The following is a 9,716-nucleotide window of genomic DNA, read 5'->3' as shown; positions in this document are numbered from 1 at the left end:
GGTGGAGAGGCCAAACATCCTGGGCATTTCCATCCACAATGCTTGTGTTGCTCTCGATTATTATAACCATAGTCACATTTCTCACAGTAATATCTGTATCCCAGGAATCCGGTGATAGTGGTAATGGTATCGAAATGGTCATCGTGATGATAAACATGAATGTATTTTCCGTCCTTAAAGTCTTGGCCTCGAAACAACAGAGGTCCGCGCATTTCTTGAGGGTGCACTTTCAAGGTGTAGAGTGGAGCTAGGGCATCTTGCAATTTTTGCATCTCAGGAATGCCACAGGGTGTGTCTTTGGACAGGCCAGCTTGTTGCAACAGGAGTTCTGCTTCGTTTCGTTGTTTGGTTCGGTTCGATTTTCGAATGTTCTCCCAGGTTCTTTTCCATTCTACCGTGTCGTTCTTGTTGGCATAGGTTCGTCGCACCACGATGGCACGGGCTAAGCACATCTGGTCTTGAGGGTTGTTAATTCGGACGAGACTTGTTTTGGTGTTGCGAAGGTCGTCCACCAATAACACCTTTTTGCGTCCTGTCCCTTGAGGAAGAGAGACGTGAGCCATTTTCAGTGTGGCTTTACCATCGGTGATGTCAAACTGGTCATTAGATTGTTGTACGTGTTGAATCTTGTCCATGACTTTGGAAGGGGTTAGTTCTGCGGGTCTGCTAAACTCGATCCAAACAGGGGATTTCAAACCGTCGTGAAGCGATCGTCTTCTTTGGGTTGACATTGTCGCTTGAGTGAGGTGAGCAAAGAATCCCACATCTCGGTGATAAACCCTTCTGCTTCCTCCAAGGGTACGTCGGCCTTGAAATCTTTAAACTTCACCGTGTAGGTGTAAGCCGTGGTTCTAAATTTTCTAGAGGAGCGCTTTTCCGTCTCTCGAATGGAATAGTACTTTTCAGGGTTGACTAAGGGTGGTGAACTTGGTTTAGAGGGTTCGGATTCTGGTTCACTCATGTCCTCTTCAAAATCACTGGCATGAATTTGTGCCAAGATTTCAGCCCTGGTACGAGGCGATAGATCACGTTTCTGCCTCTTACTTTCTTCTTTCTTCTCGAATGAATAGGATCGTTTCATCTTGAGTGCAAAACGTCAAATGACTCAAGTTTAAACACCATAGACTAATTTATAGTCATGACAAACCAGCGTATATAAAAGGGTGTGTGTCTTGTTCTTTCACTATTCATTTCACTCTCAAACCGAGCACAACGATGGAAGAGACTACCCAGATGGAACGTTTCGTCAGAGCTTTGCGAGGGGTCATTAGAAAATTCTCTTCAGACCAGCCTACGGACTATTCTCCTTCCTTTCGAGATAAAAGTCAGGATGCTTGCTATATCTGTCAGAAGAAAGGGCATTGGTCTTCAGAGTGTCCAGACCGTCAAAAAAGAAAAAAAAACAGGGGCTAAAAAAGACAAAAGTCAAGATACCTGTTGTTATTGTAAAGAAAAAGGACATTGGTCTCCAGATTGCCCAAAAAAGAAACAAGAGGAGTCAGAAGAAAAGAAGGATTCTTCAGAAGAAGAGAGGGATTCTTCGGAAGAAGAGAGGGATTCTTCGAAAGAAGAGAGGGATTCTTCAGAGGAAGAAGAGGAAGAAAGAAGACAATTCTATTTAAAAGAGGCGAAGAAACAGGAGAAGAAAAGAAGAAGGGAAGAAAATGAGGAAAAAACGGTGAAGAAATTCAAAAAACAGAGAGACTAAACAAGGAGAAAGAAGAAGTGTACGAACTTTTTAAAGTGTTCTGTTGTGAATTGTGAATTGGATTGTAAAAAATGGATATAAGAATACATGAATGATATAAGGTAAGTGTCTTTGAGTTTTGATTTTAAAATAAGAAGCTACACTCACGCACTCATACACAGACACGTACTATAAGGGTAAAATGGGTGAGGTTTATTTTTGAGTTATTGGCAAATTGAAATTGTATTTCTTTTATAGAAATGTGGGTGGCCCTGAAAAGGGCCTTTTTTCTTTATGGTGTAGGAGTGAGTTTAACCAATCAACTTTAACTGCCTTAAGCCTTTGCCACGGCCAAGGCCTACTTCTGATGATTGGGTTGAAATCACTAAGGGTGGTACGACAGGCTTAGTCACAGGGTTGGCGTGTTTAGCTCGGGAAGGTCGTATTCTCTTCGGTCGTGATAAAGAAGTCTGATACATTTGTTTCAGACTTCTTAACTCCGCTAAAATGTCCAACAGTACCGTAGCCGTTTGATTTTCACCCTCTTGTTTCTTTGCTGCTACTTCTTCTTGCTGTTGTTGCTGTTGTTTTTTTCTTACCTCTTCTTGTTGCTGTTGCTGTTGCTGTAGGAGAAAAGCTTGTTCCGCTTCCTTTTGTCGTTGCATAAATTTCTCCAATTCTTCTTTCTGTCTCTGTCTAAAATTTTCCACTTGCGGTAATGACGAAGGTTCCGGAACAAATTCTTGCGAGGTAAGAAAATCCACAAAATCCCAATGTACCTCTTCTGAAAGTAAGTCCGGGTTCCTTTGGGCGGTCTCCCCTGCTGGTGCACCCCAATGGATCGTTTTCTGAGTTTCCGTCATGTTGAATCACTGTCGCATAGATTGACTGCACACAAGCGGTAGCGAATCTATATAGACCAACTGACGTCACAGACTAATCTCTTCGGATTGGATGCGGGCTGACTGAATTTTGTAACGCGTGTTTGGATTGGTGAATGAACTCAATCCGTTTCAATCCTACCTCTACCTATAAATAAGCGCAGTTCAGTGCATTGATTCACTTGTTCTCGTCGCTTCAAGATGTGGACCGATGTGCAATCTTCTACGCTTGTGTCTTCCTTGATGTTCCGGACGGACATACCCATGTATGTCCGATCCAAGTGGACCGTTGTCCACAGGACAAACACCAGTCTGTGGATACGTAGGATCTACGTAGAAAGACAAGGATGCCTCAAAAGAGTCCTGATTTACGGTCCTACAGTGAAACGCAGCCTAAGGACAAGAAGAAGACCAATACGGTGCCCTTTATGTTAATGGATACATTAACATAAACCCAAAGGCCCTTTTCAGGGCCAGCCATATTTCTCGAAAAGAGATAGCCTTTCCATTGCCTACCCTTTTTTAAATTTAAATTTAAATTTAAATTTAAAAAAATTTAAAAAAAAAAAAAATCCCATGTTCAATTCCCCTTGTCCCTAGACAAGCCCAAACTCTATTCCTCATGTTAATTTCCCTTGTCCCTAAACAAGCCCAAACTCTATGTTAAATTCCCATTGTCCCTAGAGTGGCCCAGCGTTTTTCTCCATGTTAAATTTCCATTGTCCCTAGAGTGGCCCAGGGGTGTTTTTAATGCTAAGTCCCATTGTCCCTAGGGTGGCCCCATTCACTACTCACACACATATACAAATACACCTTAATAATGGAATACACACGGACATACATCACACACACATACACACAAATGCTAAGACACCCTAATGATGAAACATACATAACACACAAATACAAAGACACCCTTATTATGCATCAAACCACGTACACATATAAATACACTCTCGCTATGAATTACACACCACACACACAAATACCGAGACATCTAAATGACTAAACACATATACACCACACAAACAAATACAAATACACTCTATTGATGAAACATACACACATCACACAGAGAAATACAAATACGACCTAATGATGACACACACACACACACCACCAACACAAATATACACTAACGATGAAACATTCACAACAAAAATTCACAAACACACTAATTATGAAACACACACTACACACACAAATATAACTAAGCATAATTGCGAAACACTGTTCATTGTTGCAAACGCATTTCATCAGAAATGAAATCAGGTTAAATTGATTGTACATAGAGGTCTAAAATGGATTTAGATTATATACATTTCTTTCTGGTACATGCTAAATAGACCTGTTATCTCTCTGAAGGTCACGTGATCTATATGAGCAGTACATCAACGTAAATATTAAAAATCTAGTCGGAATACAGTAAAATCAAGTTAAGGTCGGGCATTTTGTTTTGCACCTCTAGTCAGAATATAGTAAAATCAAGTTCAGGTCGGGCATTTTGTTTTGCACCTCTAGTCAGAATATAGTAAAATCAAGTTCAGGTCGGGCATTTTGTTTTGCACCTCTAGTCAGAATATAGTAAAATCAAGTTCAGGTCGGGCATTTTGTTTTGCACCTCTAGTCAGAATATAGTAAAATCAAGTTAAGGTCGGGCATTTTGTTTTGCACCTCTAGTCAGAATATAGTAAAATCAAGTTCAGGTCAGGCATTTTGTTTTGCACCTGTAGTCGGAATAATAGTAAAATCAAGTTGAGGTCAGGCATTTTGTTTTGCACCTCTAGTCAGAATATAGTAAAATCAAGTTGAGGTCGGGCATTTTGTTTTGCACCTCTAGTCAGAATATAGGAAAATCAAGTTGAGGTCGGGCATTTTGTTTTGCACCTCTAGTCAGAATATAGGAAAATGAAGTTGAGGTCGGGCATTTTGTTTTCATTCAGCAGATTACATTTATGATCTAGACATGCTTAAAATGAAGAAGCTACCAATAACTATTTTGTTTTGATTCGTCCTTGATATTCATGTTACAATCAGGTGAATTAATGAGGTACACGTGTAATGTAGCCTTTTTGAGGAACATTTACCATGTTCTTATTCGATACTAGGGGAAATACGTTTGAGACACGTTTTCTTGCAAAATGTGTGCGACAACAAAAAAAATTGTGTGTCACAAGCATGCCAGAAAATTCCTTCGATCCCCATTTGCAATATTAGGTTATAATGAATACACAGTTATATAACCCTTTCAATTTACGATAATATTAGGTTATAATGAATACACAGTTATATAACCCTTTCAATTTACGATAATATTAGGTTACAATCAACACACAGTCATATAACCCTTTCAATTTACGATAATATTAGGTTACAATCAACACACAGTCATATAACCCTTTCAATTTACGATAATATTAGGTTACAATCAATACACAGTCATATAACCCTTTCAGTTTACAATAATATTAGGTTACAATCAATACACAGTCATATAACTCTTTCAATTTACGATAATATTAGGTTAAAATCAATACACAGTCATATAACCCTTTCAATTTACAATAATATTAGGTTAAAATCAATACACAGTCATATAATCCTTTCAATTTACGATAATATTAGGTTACAATCAATACACAGTCATATAACCCTTTCAGTTTACAATAATATTAGGTTACAATCAATACACAGTCATATAACCCTTTCAATTTACGATAATATTAGGTTACAATCAATACACAGTCATATAACCCTTTCAGTTTACAATAATATTAGGTTACAATCAATACACAGTCATATAACCCTTTCAATTTACGATAATATTAGGTTAAAATCAATACACAGTCATATAATCCTTCCAATTTACGATAATATTAGGTTAAAATCAATACACAGTCATATAACCCTTTCAGTTTACAATAATATTAGGTTACAATCCATACACAGTCATATAATCCTTTCAGTTTACGATAATATTAGGTTAAAATCGATACACAGTCATATAATCCTTTCAATTTACGATAATATTAGGTTACAATCAATACACAGTCATATAACCCTTTCAATTTACGATAATATTAGGTTAAAATCAATACACAGTCATATAACCCTTTCAATTTACGATAATATTAGGTTACAATCAATACACAGTCATATAACCCTTTCAATTTACGATAATATTAGGTCAAAATCAATACACAGTCATATAATCCTTTCAATTTACGATAATATTAGGTTAAAATCAATACACAGTCATATAACCCTTTCAATTTACGATAATATTAGGTTAAAATCAATACACAGTCATATAACCCTTTCAGTTTACAATAATATTAGGTTACAATCAATACACAGTCATATAATCCTTTCAATTTACGATAATATTAGGTTAAAATAAATACACAGTCATATAACCCTTTCAATTTACGATAATATTAGGTTAAAATCAATACACAGTCATATAACCCTTTCAATTTACGATAATATTAGGTTACAATCAATACACAGTCATATAACCCTTTCAGTTTACAATAATATTAGGTTACAATCAATACACAGTCATATAATCCTTTCAATTTACGATAATATTAGGTTACAATCAATACACAGTCATATAATCCTTTCAATTTACGATAATATTAGGTTAAAATCAATACACAGTCATATAACCCTTTCAGTTTACAATAATATTAGGTTACAATCAATGCACAGTCATATAATCCTTTCAATTTACGATAATATTAGGTTAAAATCAATACACAGTTATATAACTCTTTCAGTTTACAATAATATTAGGTTACAATCAATACACAGTCATATAACCCTTTCAGTTTACAATAATATTAGGTTACAATCAATACACAGTCATATAACCCTTTCAGTTTACAATAATATTAGGTTACAATCAATACACAGTCATATAACCCTTTCAGTTTACAATAATATTAGGTTACAATCAATACACAGCCATATAACCCTTTCAATTTACGATAATATTAGGTTAAAATCAATACACAGTCATATAACCCTTTCAGTTTACAATAATATTAGGTTACAATCAATACACAGTCATATAATCCTTTCAATTTACGATAATATTAGGTTAAAATCAATACACAGTCATATAACCCTTTCAGTTTACGATAATATTAGGTTAAAATCAATACACAGTCATATAACTCTTTCAGTTTACAATAATATTAGGTTACAATCAATACACAGTCATATAATCCTTTCAATTTACGATAATATTAGGTTACAATCAATACACAGTCATATAACCCTTTCAATTTACGATAATATCAGGTTACAATCAATACACAGTCATATAACCCTTTCAATTTACGATAATATTAGGCTAAAATCAATACACAGTCATATAATCCTTTCAATTTACGATAATATTAGGTTAAAATCAATACACAGTCATATAACCCTTTCAGTTTACAATAATATTAGGTTACAATCAATAGACAGTCATATAACCCTTTCAGTTTACGATAATATTAGGTTAAAATCAATACACAGTCATATAACTCTTTCAGTTTACAATAATATTAGGTTACAATCAATACACAGTCATATAATCCTTTCAATTTACGATAATATTAGGTTACAATCAATACACAGTCATATAACCCTTTCAATTTACGATAATATTAGGTTACAATCAATACACAGTCATATAACCCTTTCAGTTTACAATAATATTAGGTTACAATCAATACACAGTCATATAACCCTTTCAATTTACGATAATATTAGGTTAAAATCAATACACAGTCATATAATCCTTTCAATTTACGATAATATTAGGTTAAAATCAATACACAGTCATATAACCCTTTCAGTTTACAATAATATTAGGTTACAATCAATACACAGTCATATAATCCTTTCAATTTACGATAATATTCGGTTAAAATCAATACACAGTCATATAATCCTTTCAATTTACGATAATATTAGGTTACAATCAATACACAGTCATATAATCCTTTCAATTTACGATAATATTAGGTTACAATCAATACAGTCATATAACCCTTTCAGTTTACAATAATATTAGGTTACAATCAATACACAGTCATATAATCCTTTCAATTTACGATAATATTAGGTTAAAATCAATACACAGTCATATAATCCTTTCAATTTACGATAATATTAGGTTAAAATCAATACACAGTCATATAACCCTTTCAATTTACGATAATATTAGGTTAAAATCAATACACAGTCATATAACCCTTTCAGTTTACAATAATATTAGGTTACAATCAATACACAGTCATATAATCCTTTCAATTTACGATAATATTCGGTTAAAATCAATACACAGTCATATAATCCTTTCAATTTACGATAATATTAGGTTACAATCAATACACAGTCATATAACCCTTTCAATTTACGATAATATTAGGTTAAAATCAATACACAGTCATATAACCCTTTCAGTTTACAATAATATTAGGTTACAATCAATACACAGTCATATAATCCTTTCAATTTACGATAATATTAGGTTAAAATCAATACACAGTCATATAACCCTTTCAATTTACGATAATATTAGGTTAAAATCAATACACAGTCATATAACCCTTTCAATTTACGATAATATTAGGTTACAATCAATACACAGTCATATAACCCTTTCAGTTTACAATAATATTAGGTTACAATCAATACACAGTCATATAACCCTTTCAATTTACGATAATATTAGGTTACAATCAATACACAGTCATATAACCCTCTCAGTTTACAATAATATTAGGTTACAATCAATACACAGTCATATAACCCTTTCAATTTACGATAATATTAGGTTACAATCAATACACAGTCATATAACCCTTTCAGTTTACAATAATATTAGGTTACAATCAATACACAGTCATATAACCCTTTCAATTTACGATAATATTAGGTTACAATCAATACAGTCATATAACCCTTTCAATTTACTATAATACGAACAGAACATTTACTGAATAATTAAAACAACCCTCAACTTCTTTATATTTTGTTGATGCAAATTAACTCTGCGAGGACATAAAAGAGGGGACACCATCTGACCGAATGGCCTAAAGCACTTGCCTCTACAGACCTTTCACCTGCGTTCGAATCCCTGGATCGGCCAACCTGGGTATGTAAGAAATCTTGTCAGTAACGTCCCGTGGGTAGGTGATTCCTTGGTCGGGTTTTCATAGGTTCTTTCCCTACACAATATGCTGGATGCCTATCATATGCTAAACAATGGCATGAAACCCATAACAACAACAACACCAACCAAAAAAAGAGGAAACTTAAAATTGTATGGCATGTCGTAAGTGTAAACATCATGGAGACGAATAGAAGAAATTAATTTGCTTAAAACACTTAAATAAGACAGAAGTAATTAAGTGTATTATATCTTCAATATTTATCTGTTCCGATTATAATCAATATTACGAATATCATATTTTCTAAAAATGTATTCATTTCTTGTTGAATATACACATTATACGGACAACGAAGAAAGTAAAGAATTTTTGTTTGAATGACATACAATATTGACACGCACATTTTGTATTCAACATTTTAAAATTGTAATTATCAACGCAAGAAATTGAACTTCCAACTACTGCTGCGCAACTCAACAGAAAACATATGAAACTATCCATTATAAAAAAAACTATCCCCCACAGCCATATAATTGAAAAGACATAATACTTTGAAAATTCAGTCATCGATGTGTACTTGGAGAGTTAAAAGGTAACAACGAGACATAAGGAAATAGAATTTTCCAAATAATAAATCTGAAACTCGGCATATGAAATGGTCTTTTCAACTCAAACAGTTTGATTAAACATGTGAAAGTTGAATTTTTAATATACGACATTGCAGTTTCAGCCATCGTTATTTAATTCAACCGTTAACATTTTAAAACTACATTTAAAAAAAACGGAACCTTCAACTACCTCTATTTAATTCCACAGAAAAGACGGAGAAACTCAACATATCAAATATAACTTGCAACATTACGACTTTGACTCAGCGAGTGTAACTGGAATTATGGAAATGTGAGATTGACATGTCAACTCCTTTCTCATTAGACTAAAGTTTGTCCCCAACTGTGCCTCATACCACGTCCTCTC

This window comes from Sinohyriopsis cumingii, chromosome 17 (assembly GCF_028554795.1).
Source record: "Sinohyriopsis cumingii isolate HCF-2022 chromosome 17, ASM2855479v2, whole genome shotgun sequence".
NCBI classification, from domain to species: domain Eukaryota; kingdom Metazoa; phylum Mollusca; class Bivalvia; order Unionida; family Unionidae; genus Sinohyriopsis; species Sinohyriopsis cumingii.
The sequence above is the reverse complement of the archived record's forward strand: the minus strand, read 5'-3'. Positions refer to the sequence as shown.